The following is a 21440-nucleotide window of genomic DNA, read 5'->3' as shown; positions in this document are numbered from 1 at the left end:
TAATAATGACTTAGAATGTCTCACTGATAGTTGTTGGCAATGATGATGATGCGCAGGAGGAGTTGAAGGAATAGTAGGAGGATGATAAAGACGACCATGTTTATGACGATGATGAGTTGAAAACAAAAAGGATGACGTATATATGCATATATCTCCCCTCTCTCTCTCTCTCTTTCTCTCTCTCTCTCTCTCTCTCTCTATATATATATATATATATATGCATATATAATTATATACATATATACATACATATATATATACATATATATATATACATATATAATATATATATATATATACATCTATATACATATACATATATATATATATAATATATATATATATATATATATATATATAAAGTAGAACAAGTAAGCAATCAAGAAACAAAATGTAGTACAAGGTTTAAAAATACACGAAGGGGGTTATTTTAAATGTGCACTTCCGGCAGCTACTAACCCGTCACAGGAAATGATCGAATAAAGTCGAATATTTTTTATAGCATTTAATTTGAATCAACCTAATATTTTTCCTACTTTTTGTATTCATTTCTCACTCTTTCTATTCTTTACTTGATTTCTCCTTTCTCTTGCTTTTGTTCTTTTGTTCGTCTTATTTTCCTATCATTTTCTCCTTTTATTATTTTCATTTTTGTAGCATTATAAAAAATTACTTTAGCTAAGATCTTAGTCTAATACAAGAATCGACATTATCAATAAGTTTTATATTTCTTCAAATCTCATTTGATTTCCTAATATGAATTTACGTCCCCTTCTCTCGGTGGATAATTTTCCTGTATTTGTAAGAAAATTTCAAATCAATATTATTAATATTATTGTATAAATTGAGCAGCGGAGTCGACATAATTGACTACTGGCCTACGCCAAAAATTCAGGCCTTTTTGCTATAGTAGAAAGGCTTGTTTTTTTAAGCTGAAGGGCATGAGGAAAGAAACTTTCGGCTCCGATAGAACCTTCATCGAATATTCGAAGGTTCACTTGAAAAGGAATGTGATGGCTTAGACAGAGGTGCTGTCCTCAGTCGAATTCATTGAAAGGTGAACGAAAGTTGCGAAAATGGCAAAAGTGCGTGGTCCAGTCCCTGTGAGTCGGAGAACAGAAGATGGAGCAGGCACCTACCCTTGGCATTCACGGAGAGCTCCGTCGGTGGGTTTTCTTAATTATCCCTAGTGGTTCTCCTGTGTCAGACGTGCGACATCATTATCATCATACCCCTTTTTTTTATTTTCAATCTTGTATACTATGCAAATTTATCCTCTCTGTCTTATTTTATAGAGTGTATACTTTCTATGCATTTAGATATATATTTTTCTCTCATTTCATTGTATGTAAACTTCCACAGTTGATGTCGTTCATTGTATTGCTCGCTCTATCTTGCCCTTGGAGTTCGTGGAGTCCTCGGTCGCTGGGTTTCCTTGATTATCCCTAGAGGTTCTCCTGTATCAGAAGTGCGACATCATTATCATCATTCCTCATTGTTTTATTTTTAACTTTCTATATTATGTATACTTATCTTCTCTGTTTTAATGCATACTCTCTATACGTATATATACATATAAAATATAAAAAAGAGCAGATAGGTTAATATTAATGCAGGTTCGATTTTTAACCGTTACCCTCGAATACTGTGTCATATTTTGTATGTACGTGTGTGTGTGTTTGCGTATGTATGTTTATGCGTGTGTGTGCGTGTGTGTGTATGTGCGTATGTATGTTTATGCGTGTGTGCTTGTGTGTGTACGTGCGCGTGTGTGTGTGGGTGTGTATGTGTGTAATAGGAAATATGTATATAGAAGTGGATTAGCATATATGAGTATATAATTTAAGATTATAAGTATATTTACGAGTGTGGCTATATGATTGTGTGTACTTGTGTATATATATTTGGTTATATGTGCACAGTTGCACCTAGACGTTGTATCCATTCACCGTTAGACGATGATGTGAGGAACAAACACATACCCACACATATATATATATGCGTGTGCGTCTATACAAACAAACATATCTGTGTGTATATATACAACCTTCAACAAAGTAACAGTCAAGTACACAACTTAGAAAGACACATACCAGTACACGGTTCACATGCACATACACATGTACACACACACACACAGACGCGTCTGCCCTTTCTCCTAGATACTCACATACATACGTAGCACATATGTACGTACATACCCGCGTATAGGCATACACACGTACATACGCACGTACATACGCACGTACATGTACACACCCACATACATACACACATGCATACGTGCGTATATACATACATACGCACATGCGTACATACGTGCATACACACATACATACATACATACATACACACATACATACGCATATATATATATTTCTTTATTGCCCACAAGGGGCTGAACATAGGGGGGACAAACAAAGACAGACAAAGGGATTAAGTCAACTACATCGACCCCAGTGCGCAACTGGTACTTTGTTTATCGACCCCGAAAGGATGAAAGGCAAAGTCGACCTTATATAAATATAACCTGAACTAACTACATGTAAGGGAGAAAAGGGGGTAAAAAAAATAAAAAGGTAATAGTAAAACAAAAGTTTTGTGATATAGAGATAAGTGACTGATAATAGGTTTTAGAGTTTGGTTTTGGGGGTGAGGGTCGTAAATCACTTCCTTGTTTCGGCGGAGGGAGGTTGAAATTTGATATTATTGTCATGAGTGGTCAGTCTACATCTATCCATCATTACAGGTTTATGGCTTTAAGTTTAGAGTGTGTGTGTGCGTGCATATACACACATACATACATACATTCACACATACATACACACAGGCGTACGTACATACATACATGCATGCATGCATACATGCGTGCGTGCATACATACATACATACACACATACATACGTACATGTATATAACGAACAAACTATTACTTTCTCAGATGCAGCGCGGATTTTTGTCAGTGAACAGGTCGCGGATTTTAGCGACGAAAATATTTTGACAAATTAAAATTAAATGTTGAAGTGAATCGAACGGCTTTTGTGTGTTTCTTAAATCTCTTACAAACCCCTTCCACGCTGCAATTATATATATATATACTCTTTTACTCTTTTACTTGTTTCAGTCATTTGACTGCGGCCATGCTGGAGCACCGCCTTTAGTCGAGCAAATCGACCCCAGGACTTATTATTTGTAAGCCCAGTACTTATTCTATCGGCCGCTTTTGCCGAACCGCTATGTAACGGGGACTTAGCCACACCAGCATCGGTTGTCAAGCAATGCTAGGGGGACAACACAGACACATATATATATATATACATGCATATATACGACGGGCTTCTTTCAGTTTCCGTCTACCAAATCCACTCACAAGGCTTTGGTTGGCCCGAGGCTATAGTAGAAGACACTTGCCCAAGATTCCACGCAGTGGGACTGAACCCGGAACCATGTGGTTGGTAAGCAAGCTACTTACCACACAGCCACTCCTGATATATATATATATATATATATATATATATATATAATATATATATATAATATATATATATATATGTATGTATGTATATATATATATGTATATGTATATCTTTATGTATATGTATATATCACCTTGACTGACCAGTCCGTCGGGCGTCCATTTGGCCCCGCTGGTCACAGAACGCTGTCCACTCCTCTCTAGATTGCCCCTTTCTCATGCACATGATTCCAATCGCCCTCTTGAAATCGTAACTCCACCGTCGTGTAGGCCTTCCGAGTGGTCATTTGCGCTCGCGCGGGTACCACTCGACAACTGCGCGGGTCCACCGATTGTCGGTGAGCCGGGCGTCGTGTCCAGCTCATCTAAACTTGCTGGGTTTATATTCTACGATGACATCCCTCACGCCAGACTTCTCTGTCATGACCTCGCTACAGATGTGCATTCTCAACGAGATTCCAAGCATTGACCTCTCCATGGCTCTTTTAGCCGTTGCCAATCTCTGTTCTTCTGTCTTTGTATATATGTTGTATATATATATATATGTATATATATATATTAGTTTTCTCTCCTTTCATTACATGAAAACACCCACTCTTGATGTCTCTCTTTCTATTGTCCCACTTATTCTCCGGCCTGGTGCAAAATAAAAGAAATCCTCGCCAGGATTATTATTAAAAATTATTATTATTATTATTATTATTATTATTATTATTATATTATTAGTAGTAGTAGTAGTAGTAGTAGTAGTAGTAGTAGTAGTAGTAGTAGTAGTAGTAGTAGTATGGTGGTGCACGCAAGTTGCTATCGTGCCGGACAAAATGTTCAACAGCATTTACTACGGATTTATGTTCTTAGTTCATGTTCTGCCGAGGTCAACTTTGCCATTAATCTTCACAGAATCGAAGAAATAAGTACCAGTTGAGCATTGGCCTCCTATTAATGCTACAAAGGATTGATACCGTCATTAGTCTTTTCGTTGTTGCTGCTTTCTTGTGAAATGTCAAGAGTGGATGGTACTTCTCTAAGTGAAGACTTGTGAGTAGGAGAAAGGGGATTGGAAGGGCCACAAGCTTTTGGTATTTAGGGAGATCTCGGACAGTAGGATTATTCAATTATCCAAAGAGTTTTCCTCTTTCAGGAAAGCTACATCTCTGTCATCCAACGAACTTTTTAAAATTGTCTATGCTATGTATGTTTCCCTTCCTTTTCAATGTATAACTGTATACTGACCCTCCCCATATTAAAAAAAAATATTTTATCACTTCATTATACGTAAATCGCCATACTTTGTGTCTGTCTGTGTATTGTCCCCTTCATCCTCCCTGGTGGAAAATAAATGAAATCACTATTATTATTTGACGAAACATCACGGCATATTTTGCTGGGTATGTATGAAATATCAAATGTCCACAACCAGCAGAAAAGGTGAATCTTGTTTACTGATCATGCTTCAAGAACTCTGCAAAGAATTCTTGCAGTTTCAAGCAATCCGGATTTTTGTTGGCGTTCTACCATTATATTTGTACCAATTTTTGAGCCATGTTAGTAGTTGCATGCTGATACTTTCTGGTGGGCCAATGACTATTGGTCCCACGTCTATTTTCCTCATTGACCATAACCTTCATATTTCCTAATTCAAATCGTCAAAGTTGTTCAGGTTTTCTTATTTTTCTTTGATCTTGTTGTCACCAGGACATGCCATGCCGATTTTAATGCAGGTCCTTTCTGCTTTTTTGTCTTCACTACATCATCATCATCATTGTTCGACCGTGGTCGAGACAATGGAATTTACCATGCTACGCCAGACTTCACGGTCCATCATGGCATTACGGAGGTCCTGTTGCTGGATGCCTGTATCCCTGGAGATTACATCAGGGTAGGAGAGTGTGCGCCCTCTGGTATTGCGAGTAGATGGCTTCCAGAGGAGAAGTGTAGAAATTGCTTCGTTTTCAGCTCTACAACAATGTCCAGCAAACTGGACTCTCTTACCTTTCACAAGAGATGGCACAAGTGGTAGTTTTCCATATATTTGTACTTTGGTTGGATGACGGTTCCACAAGAGATTTTCAGCTCTCATAAGGAGGCGAGTATAGATTCCACCCAACCGCCTCTCAAGCTTCTTTGATAACGTTCAGGTTTCTGAGCCATATAGTAGAATTGGTTCGACTGTGGCTTTGAAGATTTCAAATCTAAGTAGAGACTTCAAACTTGAAATCTTCAAATTCTTCACTACAACAATATCCGGTATAGGATATCTGGTCAGGTGATCGTACAGAGTCATTGAAGCCCATAGGATTTTGCATTTTCATTCCCAGTGACTCCTTCTGGGGTATGATCATACCATGTCTTTGTCCTTTGTAGGCCGTGATTTCCACTGAGTCTCACTGGATCATTCTTGCCGCATAGTCATTTTCTCTTTTGTATTGGTGTTGTGTCAATTTCGGTCATTCGCTAACGATGTGCCATACGGTTTCACCCCCCTCTCACTACATATTCAGCGTTAGTCGCTGTCGGTATTGTTATCGATTCTGTATTTCACATAGCTGGTCTTTTACGTTTGTTCATATAAGTGCGCATATAAGTGTTTCTGTCTCTATCTTCAGGTCACTCATCCTCACCCATATCCAACTGTTACTGTTATTATTATTTTTATTGTTTTCTTTCGTTTCTTCAAATTTTCTTCCATTTCTCGCCGAGTGTTTTCCGTACACCTAGGCAAGAGAAGCACAGTGTGTGCATTCCGAGATCACACACACAAATTCACAGGTAAAATATGTATTTAAAAAAAAATAATAAATAAATAAATTCATGAAGGGATGTTGTTTTCACAGCGACAATGCTCTTCTCAGTACATAAGTCGTTCCAGTAAGGATGGTCAGCCTGGTATCATTTTCAAATCGGCTTCAGTACCTTCTTTTATCATTCCTAGAGATCCTGCAATCACCGGTACTGTAGTCGTCTAGAGATGCCACATTTATTTCAATTTCTATTAGCAAGACTTTACATTTACTGATCTTGTCAAATTCTTTCGACGCTACATTGTGATCGCAAGGAATACTCATGTAAATTAATAAACACACCTCTTTTGTCTGATCTTTTATAATAATATTCGGTTTATTTATTTATTTATTATTATTATTATTATTATCATTATTATTATTATTATTATCATCATCATTATTATTATTGCGATTGCTGTTATCATACTATTATAATTATTATCTTCAAAAGTGCTCTAAGCAATTGGGTTTTGTGCAGATAGATGTCACAGTTTACGCTATCGATTTATTTTTTTAGTACGGTCGTACTGAAATGAAGCGGCCGCATATTGAGAATAAAATAGTGCGGTAACAACTGCAACAAGATCGACAAGTAGAAAGATTCTTAGTCGTGGTTGTTATTAACATTCTTATTACAATTCTTTTTAATTTGAATTACCTTGTATATCAGCTATTTTATGACAATAATCTATTTTTATGTCTACAGAGCTGCAACGAGTGAGACATATATTTTCAAAAATCCAATTAAAAATTAATTGCCAGAAAAGCAAGTATTCTGGTAATTTATTGATGCAAGTACTTGGAAGATAATTGTCGATGCAAGATTCAAGTTTGTGCGACCAACTACAGAAGTTGTATGAAAGAAAAATCAAATATGAAAATGTTATACAAAGCACGTATGTAATAGAATCTCTTGAGCAGTGCCCGCCACCTCACTATATTCAAGATTTTTGAAGGAGAACACTCCCAAAACAAAGAATCCTTCGATGCAGGTTAGTGATGAAGGTCAGCATGTTAACGCTAGCCATGCTAATTACTAACACTCATCTTTCAGTCAATGTTCTGGAGAGCAACAGCTTCTATTCCACTCTCACATTTCTCAACAAGTAAAGTTAACAAAAATGTCAGACTGCTTGGCACAATTGGAAAGGGCTGGTGCTCTCTCATTACAGTCGCGTCCACCACACCAACAGTTTTGATGCAGTCAGTTAACGAAGTAAAGGATACTGTTAAACATTGAATGAGACATACAGTAACAGTTTAGTCTCGTTATAATCATCTTAAACAGATCCGGCATTTCCTTGTTTTCAGAGTTTAATTCCAATCGATATCTCATTAATTTGTCACTGAAGGCGAGGGTTTCTAGATATCATCCAAAGTGACCGATTTGCAAAACTTCTGAAGAATTGGAATAGATATTTGTCGACGAAATCCCAATTTTCCGCAAGAACAGTAGTGTTCGTATGTGCATTCGGCGCCTGTAAAATGATACCTTGGAAGTTATACCCATTTCATTGCCTGAGTGGTAGAAAAATGTGCCCAGCTGAAAGCATGCTATACACCCAGCTGGGTGATAGTGTGAGGTCTACTGAAATGTTAGAAAAACGAGTGGTTGGGACACGCTTCTGTTGTCTCTTGCTTGTCAACTTTATATAGACATGCTTTAGTTATGTACTTTTCTGTTTTCTTCTCTTAATATCTATGATCCCCAAAGTTTGACTCACCTCTTACTAATAATTTCGTTTCTATAGTCATAAGATAGCGTAGTTGTAGCACTGCTTTGGGCCAGTTTAATAAACCATTTGTCCATTTGATCCTTTAAATCCAACACAGAAATTAAGGTTCGTTTTTTTGTCGTTGGAGCTGCGGGCGGTGGTGCTCAGAGTATAGCCTCTTCTTGCTGCCTGCCTGTACAATTTTCATTTCTGGTCCATTAATCCTATTCACTGCCCAATTTTCAACTCCACTTTTCTTATACATTTGTTCATACAACTGAAAGTGATGAAATCAGAGGTAGCAATTTCATATTATTTTAGACAATAAAAAAAAAATGTTTCTATATTTGTGATTAAAGCGATGTAATCTTTTCTTCAGAATAAAAGTCGCTCGCTACTTGACGTTTATGATCATTTATAATATCTCCACTCTCTCCATGATTATAATTAGCATACTTATCGGTACCTGATTGTTACTTTATGTGACCAAATCCGAAAGGATAAAAGGGAAACTCTATCCCTGTGGAATTTGAACAGAAAGGAAAGAATCATAAATTACTGAATACCGTAATGAAATACTGAATACCGTAATGAAATACTGAATACCGTAATGAAATTACGGTATTCGTAGCACTACTTATTCAGACTTAAAACCGCATTACTCAGCTTACACACAATCTTTTTGAATACTATAAGGAAGATTATGCATTTACTTCTACATACACTTGAAATTATCCGCAAAAAGGATAAACGAAGGAAATTACCAATATTTAACTTACCCCCTGGGATTGTTGTTTGAACATGTCTGCGTTCTTGATTAAGATGCTAATCGTAATTCTAGAAATGTGTTTTGTGGCTTTTTAGTTACATCTACAATCAGTTAACGTAGTGCACAAAATAGAATAGTAATTAGTTAAACAAACAATAGGCTTGGTATGTCTTCCTAAATTATATTTGAAGTAATTATTGTTGTTTTCATAAATTGTTTTTAATTAATTAATCCATTTTAATTAATTATTTATTTAATTAATTAATTTCAATTAATTAATAATCAATTTTCTTAAATTAATTTACTCAGCAATATTTAATAAACCATTATAACAAGTTTTTGATTAACGAAGATAGAATCAGGGTTCTAAACTCTTCTTTATAAATGAATTCTATCATATATACAACTAAATTTTAAAAATATGATAATGCATATATAAATTTACAATATAATAACTTCTCCTAAATTTCTTTAGGAGTGTTAGATAATTAATATCAACAACATTTGCAAATATTTATTTTATTAATCCCTCAGATTCAACGTTTCTAAAGATTTTTCATGCTATGTTACTGTTAAATGTACTACTAAATTAGATTCAGAAAGAACTGGTTTTCTATGTCGACCTCATCATTTTTTATATCCGAAAGTTTATCTCATCTTCATAAGTTTCTTCTCCCAGTTACTTAGTTGTTTTATGCACGTTTGCTTTCCTCCCTTGATCACGTACAAACATTTATAATATTGTTGATCATTGCTCTCATACCTAAACTTTAACCTCTTTCGCTCATCGCAAAACGCAACTATACATAATTCCATGGTCATACTTCCGTCGAATTTTCTTCTTTTATTCCCTGTATTAAAAATACTTATCAAATGAAGTCTTTCTACGAATACTCTCCCCTTAATTTTTGCTACCTCTTGTAAGAAAAGCTTAAACACAAGTAGTTTCTTTGCTCGAAATTCTGTTTTATGGAAGAATCTTTCTTATTATTTACCAAATAAAATAAATCTTAATTTTTCACATCTTGCACAAATAATTTTATCATTTTTAGCTCAGCTTATTTTTATATTTTTCTCAAATATTTTTGTTCCTTTTCCTTTGGTAACTCCAAAATAACAAAATGGTTAGAACAAGCCTGCTTACTATTGGCTGCTTGCTATGTTGCTGATTGGGATTTCCAAGAAATGAATAAAACAAAAATAAAATACACTACCAACCCTGAAAATGGGGAAAGACTAGTCTGTAAAAATGTTACTACCGCAAGGTATATTCGTCTTCCGTTCGACATTCTCATACTGTCAATCCATAACGCTTAATCGACAAATTAAAAAAAAAAATAAGTGAGCGAGAGTTGAATGGTACACTGACTCAGAAAAGGAAAGGGGATGAATGAGCTGGGTGGAGCAGATATTATAAAGGATAGGGAAGGATAGATTATTGAAGAGCGAAGGTGGAATTTATTAGTTGGGAGAAATGTTATTTTAAATTATGGAATTAGTTGCCATAAAATGGCCGATTAAGCAGAGGTTGAAAATATGATAAAGAGACGTGGTTGTCTGATGAAAGGAGGAGAGAAGTGGGGTGATGAAAAATTATGAGGGAAAATGTGACAGCTTCATTAAGGGAGGAGAAATGACTTGTAGAGTAAATGACTTTTATAGTGTAGGTGGAGAATTAAATTCTGTAGAAAGGAAACTTGAATGAAAAGGATATCCATTATTAGGTGGGTTTATGAAGGGATGCAGCGAGTGGAATAAAATATGACAAAGTAAGATGAAGAATATAAAAACAAAACATTTAATACGTACATAAAATACATAATACTAAAAATGTGTACATAATATATAAAATGAAATAATATACAAAATACAATAAAAAATAACATAAGAAATTTATATATCACTTAGTCTAGATATATAATGGCGTATTAAATAAAATTAGATATAAAATTTCGACATAAAAGTTTTATACAAAATAAACATTAAAATCTAAAATATATTTTTCAATAACATGTGTAACAAAAAATCAAACAAAACCAAATAGAATCTTCCAAATTTGTTATAACAATTTATTAACTATAACTATACGTTCGACGCCCTATTTTATTTCTACTTCTTATCTACAGTAACGATAAAATAAAACAAATCTACCATAAATGTAGCGTGAAAATAAATTTATTACCTTCGACATTCGTGTGAACATTAGTGATGATCTAGTTATATTACTGCTTTCCATTACATATTTCTTTATTATTCTTATAGACGAATACAAGACGGCAAGCTGACAGAATAGTTAATACGCCGGACAAAATGCTTAGCGACATTTCGTCTGTCTGCGTTCTAAGTTCAAATTCTCCCGTAGACGACTTCAACTTCCATACTTTTCGGGATTGATAACATAAGTACAAGTTGATCTCTAGGGTCGATATAATGGACTAGCTCCACCCTTCCAAATTAAATGCTTTGTGTCTATAGTAGCATTATTATAGACAGAAGAAAAGAGACAAGCTGGCAGAATCTTTAGCACACCAGGCAAAATTCTTAAAATATCTGCGTTTTGGTTCCGAGTTCAAGTCTGCTAAGGTTGACAGTAGGTTACGTCCTTTTGGGGCTCGGTAAAATAGGCAGAACTTTGTCACTGATATCGATGTAATCGACTGCCCCACGTCTTAAAATCTCGTTCCAAAATGATTATTAGAGAGGGACGATTGATACAAGCGCTAAGACTAGGAAGAAATAATTTGTGGTATTTCACCTGCATCTTTAGATAGTTAGTCCTAATACGATCGAGGTCAAATTTGCCTTCATCATTTTAGGGTCGATCAATGGCCCAGTCGTTAGGGCAGTGGACTCGCGGTCGTAGGATCGCGGTTTCGATTCCCAGACCGGGCGTTGTGAGTGTTTATTGAGCGAAAACACCTAAAAGCTCCACGAGGCTCCGGCAGGGATGGTGGTGATCCCTGCTGTACTCTTTCACCACAACTTTCTCTCACTCTTACTTCCTGTTTCTGTTGTACCTGTATTTCAATGGGCCGGCCTTGTCACTCTCTGTGTCACGCTGAATATCCCCGAGAACTACGTTAAGGGTACATGTATCTGTGGAGTGCTCAGCTACTTACACGTTAATTTCACGAGCAAGCTGTTCCGTTGATCGGATCAACCGGAACCCTCATCGTCGTAACCGACTGAGTGCTTCCAGGGACGAGCAAATAAAGTAGCACTCAAATACCGGATTAGATGGCATCGATTATCCAACCCTCACTAAAAATAACTGACATTTTACCTAAAAGAAAATACTAGTCATGCATTAGGGTCAATATCATCTCACTATCTTCAATAGAGTAAAACTTAGTGGTGTTTGACGAACGTCAGAAACAATTATTATGGACTGAATATTGACAGAACACCAATTATTCGCAGGGTGTCAATTATGACGCAACAAAAAAAGTATAATTATTGTACACTCGGATGAGAACTACATGTTTCTCTACTACATATTTCGAGATAAAAGATGATCCGAGATTTCCATATGTTTTGTTTGCATAGAATATTAACTTACCACTTAGAGAGCAACTTAGATGAAATGTAATTAGCATAAAGTACTTTACGGACACGTAGAACCAACAGAAAGTTAATTAAGTAATTATCTATCAGCATTTAAATATTAACATGTGCAACAGCATTTTGAATATTGTCCGGTCCAATTTCTTCTGTATTTCGCCTAGTGTAGCTGAAACCGATACGAGTAATACATTAGGTTCCAAATTCTTATAATATCCCTTCTTTAGCAAACTATCATGCAACGCATGACACCATTTATACAGAAACATACACACGTACACGATGGTTGTCTCTTGTAGTCCGAGAAAGACGGCTCAGCAATTTCTAGCTGGACAAATCTGAAAAATGATTTCTCTTTAGGGATCAAATCTTTGTGCTGTACTGTTGATCCCTCCGTCCATGAAAAATCGATGTTGCTTGAACAGGTGCACGGTGTACCACCTGTCAGATGTCGAAACGATCGTAGAGCAACGTAAATGAAATGTTATGCTCAACTACACATTTCAAAACATTAACCATTAGGCTATGCGCCTTCGTACGCACACATGCACACACAAACACACACACACGCGCACACGCGCACAAACAGACGCACACAAATACACACACACATATACACACACACACACACACACACACACACATATATATATATATATATGTAATGTGAAGGTGCAATGGCCCAGTGGTTGGGGTAGCGGACTCGCGGTCGGAGGATCGCGGTTTCGATTCCCAGGCCGGGCGTTGTGTGTGTTTATGGAGCGAAAGCACTTAAAAGGCTCCACGAGGCTCCGGCTGGGGGTAGTGGTGACCTTTATTGTATTCTTTCGCCCCAGCCTTCTCTCACTCTCTCTTCTTGTTTCTTGAGTAACGCTGCGATGGACTGGCGTCCCGTCCAGCTGGGGGAACACACACACACATATATATATATATATATATACATATATATATACAGCGGACATACATTCGTAAAGAAAAAAAGCTTATAGTTGTGAGTCTCATCAGAAAGGTTTCACTCGCATCTATAGACAGAAGTTGAAAAACAAAAATATAGGAGTTATTTACTATATTTCCACTCATCCAGAAACCGACTGTTTTCAAGATATTTTCATTGAGTACTCATCTAAATTACAAATTTTATTTTGTAATTACACTTGCAGTCTTTAAACGTCAGTTATCATAATTTAACAAAACTTTCTCATTCATAAGCTAACACTGAACACGCTGTATTTTCACTTGAATTATCATCCTACTCTGTTTATGAATATGATTCAGTTCTTAATATCAATTATGAGTAATAATAAATGAGAGAAAATATGATTTTTATTATCGTTCGTTGGTAGTTTTAATCATCTTTGTACAAATCAGATTTATGGATCATTCAACCAAATGACCTTTTGCTTGTGCACACACGCACACACACACACAGACACACACACAAACACACACACACAAACACACACACGCACGCACACATACATACACATACATACATACATACATACATACATATTATAACCTAACGTATACTCTAAAAATTGTGCCAAATATCGATTAGAATAAGTCAACTCTTGTAAACTTTAAACTTAGAATAATTGGCGTCGCTCATTGAGACGTAATTATTAAATTTAATATTTGCGTCAAACGCAGATGTTTTTGGAAAGGTGTAGACGATGTAATGGAACCATTTCTAAAAGGCTGGAAATTGTAGGAATATGATGGGATAAATGCGATAAACGAGAAATCACAAATCAGGTGAAATGGCTAGCAGACGTAAAGGGAAATATCAAGAGACCACAACATATTTTGGACGCCCTAGAATTCTCTTTTCACTTTAATCTCTTAGAAGAGAAGGGCACGGCTTATGATTATTTACAGGATTTTTGAGAGTCTGGTTGAAAAAAAATCAGCAAACAAAAGGCCTTCCTCGAATGCAAACACCGGAATAGAAAGCACTGAAAATATCCGAGTTCTGGCTTCGAAGCAGGCAATGACGTAATTGTACTACGCAGCTCAACAGCGCAGTTTGAATTGTATAACAAAGTGAGTCTCAAAATTTACCCCAGGCTTCCCGCCTAATATTATTACGTTTCAGTTAGTCTACTACCATCTACTGGGACTTTATATTGAAGCAACTGAATAGTAAAAGCAGAGGTCGTTCTCGGTGGTATTTGAAATGAGAGCTCAATGATTTGAATATATATCCTTCGTTATTTAGGTCGACGACTTCATGACATTGCCTGTTGACTGCTCCTTTACAAATTAACCTTAACGGAATGTCATCTTAAAGATTGGTAAATGTTCGCACATTGGTGCAGAACGAGTATAGTAGATTAAAACTAGAACAAGTATAACTCTGTTACAACTCTATCGAGTTATTATTATTTTAGAACTTACTAGCAGTATCGCCCGGCGTTGCTCGGGTTTGTAAGGGAAATAACTATATAAGCATTTTTAGAGATGTAAAGTATAATAGCCATCTCAATATGGCTAACCACAAAGGGAGGTGTTACTGTAGCTTTTTACGTTCTGAGATTTAATAATAAATTTTTAGGTAGTTACTTCCCTTATACATGCCAAAAATGCATTAAAATGGGAAAAATTGATGGTAATTTTTTTTAAAATCGTAGACTCATCGTAGACACGCGCTAATACCCAGAAGGGCTCGATGTGAATCACGACTATAAGATACCCGGTTTTGGTTAAACTGCACCGCAAAATGTGGGAGTAGTTAGGAATCTGAATCGTAGGAGACAGACAGCACACAACCTCACTTTTATATATAAAGATAAATGTGGTGAACTGGCAGAACTGTCAGCACACCTGCCGAAAAGCTTAGCGGTATTTCGTCCATTTTTACGTTTGACTTCAAATTCCGCCGGGGTCGACTTTGCCTTTCATTCCAACGGGTTCGATAAAATAAGTACCAGTGAAAAGCTGCGGTCGATGTAATTGACTAGACCTGTCCCCACAAAATTCCAGGCCTTGTGCCTTTAATAGAAAATACTATTCTAGAAGTTATGAAGGAGGTGATCTGTCAGAATTGTTAGCACGCCTGCCAAAATATTAAGCGGAATTTTGCTCGTGTTTAGGCCCAGAGTTGAAGACCCGCTGAGGTGGACTTTGTCTTTTATTCTTCCGAGATGGATAAAATAAGTACCTGTTGAGAACTAGGGTCTATGTAATCGACTTCAATATCCCTCAAAATTGCTGGCCTTGTGCCAAATTAAGAAAGGAATATTATATAATTTACGAAAGTATTCAGAAGGTATACCTGTTGACTGGTATCTGAACATCTACAAACATCTGATTAAGGGAAGCGACCACCCTGAGTATTATCACTTTAGCTATGGTAGTGGTATCGATGATGTTAGCATTGATGTTCTTAAATCTTCGTATTAACAGGCTGAATGGATTTTCGTAGAAGTCGACCGGTTGGCTGGCATTGTGCATTCAATTAGGATTCATAACTTGATATGCTCCCCAAACACAATCTAGCATTGAAGCAAACTAGTTAACTAATATCACCGTGGCAATTAGAATACAGAGAAATTGTAGAAGCGGGGATGTGGTTGAGGAGAAATATCATAGTCAAAAGCGTTGGCAGAAAAGCGGCAAAAGAGCTTCTTCATTAGTTTATGGTTTTAGGGAATTTCGGATGCAGCAGCGAGAAGAAAATTATGTTTTGAATAAGACTGATTAGATAAACAGATCAGATACAGATGGGTAACTTTTGGGAAACTAAGAACATTCTCTTGCCAATTGCACGATGAGTGATAAATAATATGCTTAAGGCAAAAATGGCCACGTTTGTTAGTAAATATGAGTACTTGTTTCTGTACATACATGTGTGGGTAGGTGTGTGCGCATGTAGATGTAAGTCTGTGTGCATGTCTGCGTCTGCGTATGCCTGTATGTCCGTTGATGATTTTGGTCTGGCATATATGGACGTCTGCCTGTGTCTTACGTATGTGTTTTTATAAAGCAATAACAGTGTGTGTTATGCATACGTGTGAGCATTTAAATACACATACACACACATATACATGCACATATATATATATGTATATATGCATATATATATATATATATATATATATGCATATACATGCTTATATATGTATGTATATATGTATATATATATATATATATATATTCACACACACATATATAGTTTAAATATATGTACATGCATATTATATACCTGTAGATGGATAGCTGGATAGATTGGTATATATATATATATATATATATATATATATATATATATATATATATATATATATATAGATAGATAGATAGATAGATAGATAGATAGATAGATAGATAGATAGATAGATAGATATAGATAGATAGATAGATAGATAGATAGATAGATAGATAGATAGATAGATAGATAGACAGCTTGAAAGATACTGATGTTTAACGTATCTGGGTAAAGTGAGTGTGTAGAATCTTGTGTTAAATCATGTGCGTGTAATTTTCAGTGCGTGAATGTGTTGTAAAATAGTTTTATTAAATGAAGAACAAACTCTTTAGAGACTATTTCCCTTCTGGGTGTCTGAAATAAACGGGAGCTGAACTATTGAGCTTCAGATAACTATCTATTGAATACAGACGATGTGTTCTGTTGTCCCTTATTGGCAGATATTTTGGTGCTACCCCAGAAAGATAAGGGCGCCACCCCACAGTTGATAGTTGAGCGTTTTACTGTGTTGCGTTTATAGAAAGTTAGAAGAGGAACAATTGATGTGGGAGTGGCTGTGTGGTAAGTTACCTGCTTACGAACCACATGTTTCCGGGTTCAGTCCCACTGCGTGGCACCTTGCGCAAATGTCTTCTACTATAGCCTCAAGCCGACCAAAGCCTTGTGAGTGGATTTGGTGGACGGAAACTGAAAGAAGTTCATCGTATATATGTATATATGTATGTATGTGTATGTTTGTGTGTCTGTGCTTGTTCCACAAACATCACTTACGTCCCCGTAACCAAGCTGTTCGGCAAAAGTGACCGATTGAATAAGTACTGGGCTTTCAAAAAAATAAGTCCTAGGGTGGATTTGCTCGACTAAAGGCGGTGCTCCAGCATGGCAACAGTCAAATGAAACAAGTAATGGAAAGTAATAGATATATTTGTAGTAATGATAATGGTTATCTTTTAGTTGTCTTTATTGATGTTGGTAGTAAGGTGAAGGCGCATGGCTCAGTGGTTAGAGCGTCGCGCTTACGATCGTGAGGTTGTGAGTTCGAATCCCGTGTTGTGTTCTGAAGCAACTCACTTTATTTCACGTTGCTCCAGTTCTCTCAGGTGCAGCAATGAGTTGCGACGCCACAGGTGCTAAGCTGTGTCAGTCTTTGCCTTTCCTTTGGATAACACTGGTGGCGTGAGAAGGGGAGGCCCGTATGCATGAGTGACTGCTGGTCTTCCATAAACAACTTTGCCCGAACTTGTGTCGGGGGGGGGGTATCTTTCTAGATGCAATTCCACAGTCAGTTATGACCGAAGGGGGGTCTAAAAAAAGGTGATAGCATGGGTCGGTATTAATAGCGTCGTGCTAATTACGAAAAGGATATGAAGAAGCTGTGAAGTAGATAAAAAGGGTCAGCGATATAATGTATCTGCTTTTGCAACTCTGTGTATGTATGTATGTATGTGTGTGTGTGTGTATGTGTGTATGTGTGTGCGTGTGTGTTTCTAGGACTGACTGTATGTAAATGGTTCATGTAAGTTAGATACGATATAAAAAAATAAAGCAGTGAAAATATTTTTTTTAATTGTAAAAGCGTGAATGGAATAATATAAAAGAGGCTTGAGTTAAACCACTATTAGTCCTTCTCCTCTGCCTCTCTCTCTCCCTCTGCCTAACATATTGTATGCGTGTATGTGAGTGTTTGTGTGTTTGTACGTGTGTATGTATGTATGTGTACATATATATACATACACTTGCGTATATCTATGTATTTATACATAGGTATATACACTGATATATATATTATATATATATATATATATATATATATAATATATATATATATATCATATGTATATATAATTAATGACTGATAAAGGAAGGGAAATCCCTGTCCTATATAGCCGTTTCGCGATTTCGAATTTTGGTGTAGACCACCTAATTCTCATCAGCGGCTCTTAATGTACATATATATATATTATATATATATATATATATATATATATATATATATATATATATATATATATAGATATATAATACTCAGATACATACATATATACATACACACAAATACACACACACATTCACACACACACACACACACACACACACACACACACATATATATATATATATAATATATATATATATATACACATATGTATGTATATATGCACTTAAAAACATGAATACGTGATTAATGAATATGCTTACGAGGCAGGTAATACTATGTATAAACGATGCACTTGCCTTGTTGACTTTCATTGGTATTTATATGATAAATATTTGAGACAATTTCTGAAGAGAATTTGCATACCTCTGTTAAAGATACGTAAATTTATGACAACCTGATAATGATCAAAGCACATTTAATTAATCCGGATTGGTAAGAAAGATTTTAATATTTCCCTTCGCTACATTTTGCCTTATCACCGTGTATGCCATCTTCATAAGATGATACTTGAAGTTATTTAACAAACAGGTAATAAAGCAAAACTATCAACAATATACGGAATCTGACGTGAAATCTTTCTTCGAGTATTGTTACCTTAAGGTATACACATCTTTTGTGATGCTGCCAGTGTACTCCATTCCCGCATAGGGAATAAATTAGTACAACATATCTGTAGGTATTTCACCGCCTTCCACCAAGGGAGGCTATAAAACTTCCATAAAACCGCACGAGATTTGTTGAGTTAGATGTTGCAACTATGTGCGACATATTTCTACACCTCGATTTCGTTCTTGTACCATTTGTACCATTTCTCCTATATCTCGAACCAGATGTAATGTCTTACTTCTGAGCAGTTTCCGACGATATACTGAAGACGCTTTTTGAATTTTTCTTTGCCCTTTTTATACTAATTAGTACTAAGTGAAACTTGGTTGCAACAAACATCTAACTCTACATGAAGAAAAGTCGAAGAGTTCATGAAATGGTTACTCCACATAAATATTAAATCGTAGTAGTGTGTTTAAAAGAATCCTTTAGAAACAGAGGGACAATTCACAATCATTGTTACATTTTTGAGTGACTTTGATGTCTACAATGAAATATAAATCTGGTCATGCTTTGCATAAAACGTACTCTTTCAAAAGTATTTGTCATTAGAACAAAGAAATAGTGATAGGTAGGTTGCATATCGGTAGGGTCGATTTATGTCCATTCTGTTTCATTTTAATGAGTTAATCGATTGTTCAGTATTGATGACTGAAATTTAAACGACCAGCACTAATAAACTACGCAATTATATTTGAAACAGAATTTGTGGCTATTATTGCAATTAACGCACCAGCTACAATATTCCGGCACACCTAACGTGAATACTAGACATAATACACTTACAAATATTCCATAGATTTCCACTGATGTATTTCATAGAATTGTGCCGATGCGTTGATACACACTGGTATTATAAAAGTACGTAAGGCGGCGAGCTGGCAGAAACGTCAGCACGCCGGGCGAAATGCCGAGGTCGACTTTGCCTTTCATCCTTTCGGGGTCGATAAATTAAGTACCAGTTACGCACTGGAGTCGATATAACCGACATAATCCGTATGTCTGTCCTTGCTTGTCCTCTCTGTGTTTAGCCCCTTGTGGGTAGTAAAGAAATAGGTATTATAAAAGTATAACTACCCCGTCTATCACCCTATTTTCACCTCTCTGTCTCTCTGTCTCTCTCACTCTCTCTCTCCCTTTCTGTTTACATACATACATAGATATATCTGGATATACAAATATCACACACATAATGACATACACACACAATAAGACACTCATACACACATATGAATATGGATTCATACTGCCAAATTGAGAGGCTCAATACATTGAATATTTCGATTCCCAGACCGGGCGTTGTGAATGTTTATTGAGCGAAAACACCTAAAAAAAGGTCCACGAGGCTCCGGCAGGGATGGTGGTGATCCCTGCTGTACTCTTTCACCACAACTTTCTCTCACTCTTACTTCCTGTTTCTATTGTACCTGTATTTCAAAGGCCGGCCTTGTCACTCTCTGTGTCACGCTGAATATCCCCGATAACTACGTTAAGGGAACACGTGTCTGTGGAGTGCTCAGCCACTTGCACGTTAATTTCACAGCAGGTTGTTCCGTTGATCGGATCAGCCGGAACCCTTGTCGTCGTAACCGACGGAGTGCTTCCATCCACATTGAATATCTTGATATTTTCTTTCTGGAGCAAGTTTATAACATTAAGTATAGATTCATCCGAAGAAAACCATTCTTGTTTCATGATGGAATCGGTTTATTTATCATTAAACCAGGAATCTGAAGCGGCTGTAGAGGATTTTATCACGTTTGTCTTTTCTTTGTCTTTCTTTCGTACATTTATATATTTTTTATTGTTTTAATCTTGTACACGTTTCAGTCATTTGACTCCGGCCAGGCTGGGGCACCATCTCTAGTCGAAGAATTCGACCCCAGATCTTATTCTTTGCAAGCCTAGTACTTAATCTATCCGTCTCTTTTGCCGAATTAATCAAATTAGAATAGATAGACACATTAGTATAATTATACCTAAAATCTCCAAGAAGTTAAGGAGATAGACAAAGAATACGCTCTCTTACTTCAGTTTAGAAGTTACTGAATTTTTAAGGAGATATACATTGTTACACACTCTGTCTGTGCCTCTTCTTGAAAATTCAGTAACTTCTAAACTGGAGTAAGAGAGCGTATTCTTTGTCTATCTCCTTAACTTCTTGGAGATTTTAGGTAAAATTATAATAATGTGTCCAACTGTTCTAATTTAATTAAATTCTATGTCTTTGTGCAGCCGAAGATTGCTCTGCATCTTAAATTGATGTAATGATTGCATTGTTCAATTAACGGAAATGCATGAAAGGATCGTACTGCATTATTTCTGGATAACCTTGTTGCTTATTTTGATTACATATATATATATATATATATATATATATATATA

Source organism: Octopus sinensis, linkage group LG8, assembly GCF_006345805.1.
Source record: "Octopus sinensis linkage group LG8, ASM634580v1, whole genome shotgun sequence".
NCBI classification, from domain to species: Eukaryota; Metazoa; Mollusca; class Cephalopoda; order Octopoda; family Octopodidae; genus Octopus; species Octopus sinensis.
The sequence above is the reverse complement of the archived record's forward strand: the minus strand, read 5'-3'. Positions refer to the sequence as shown.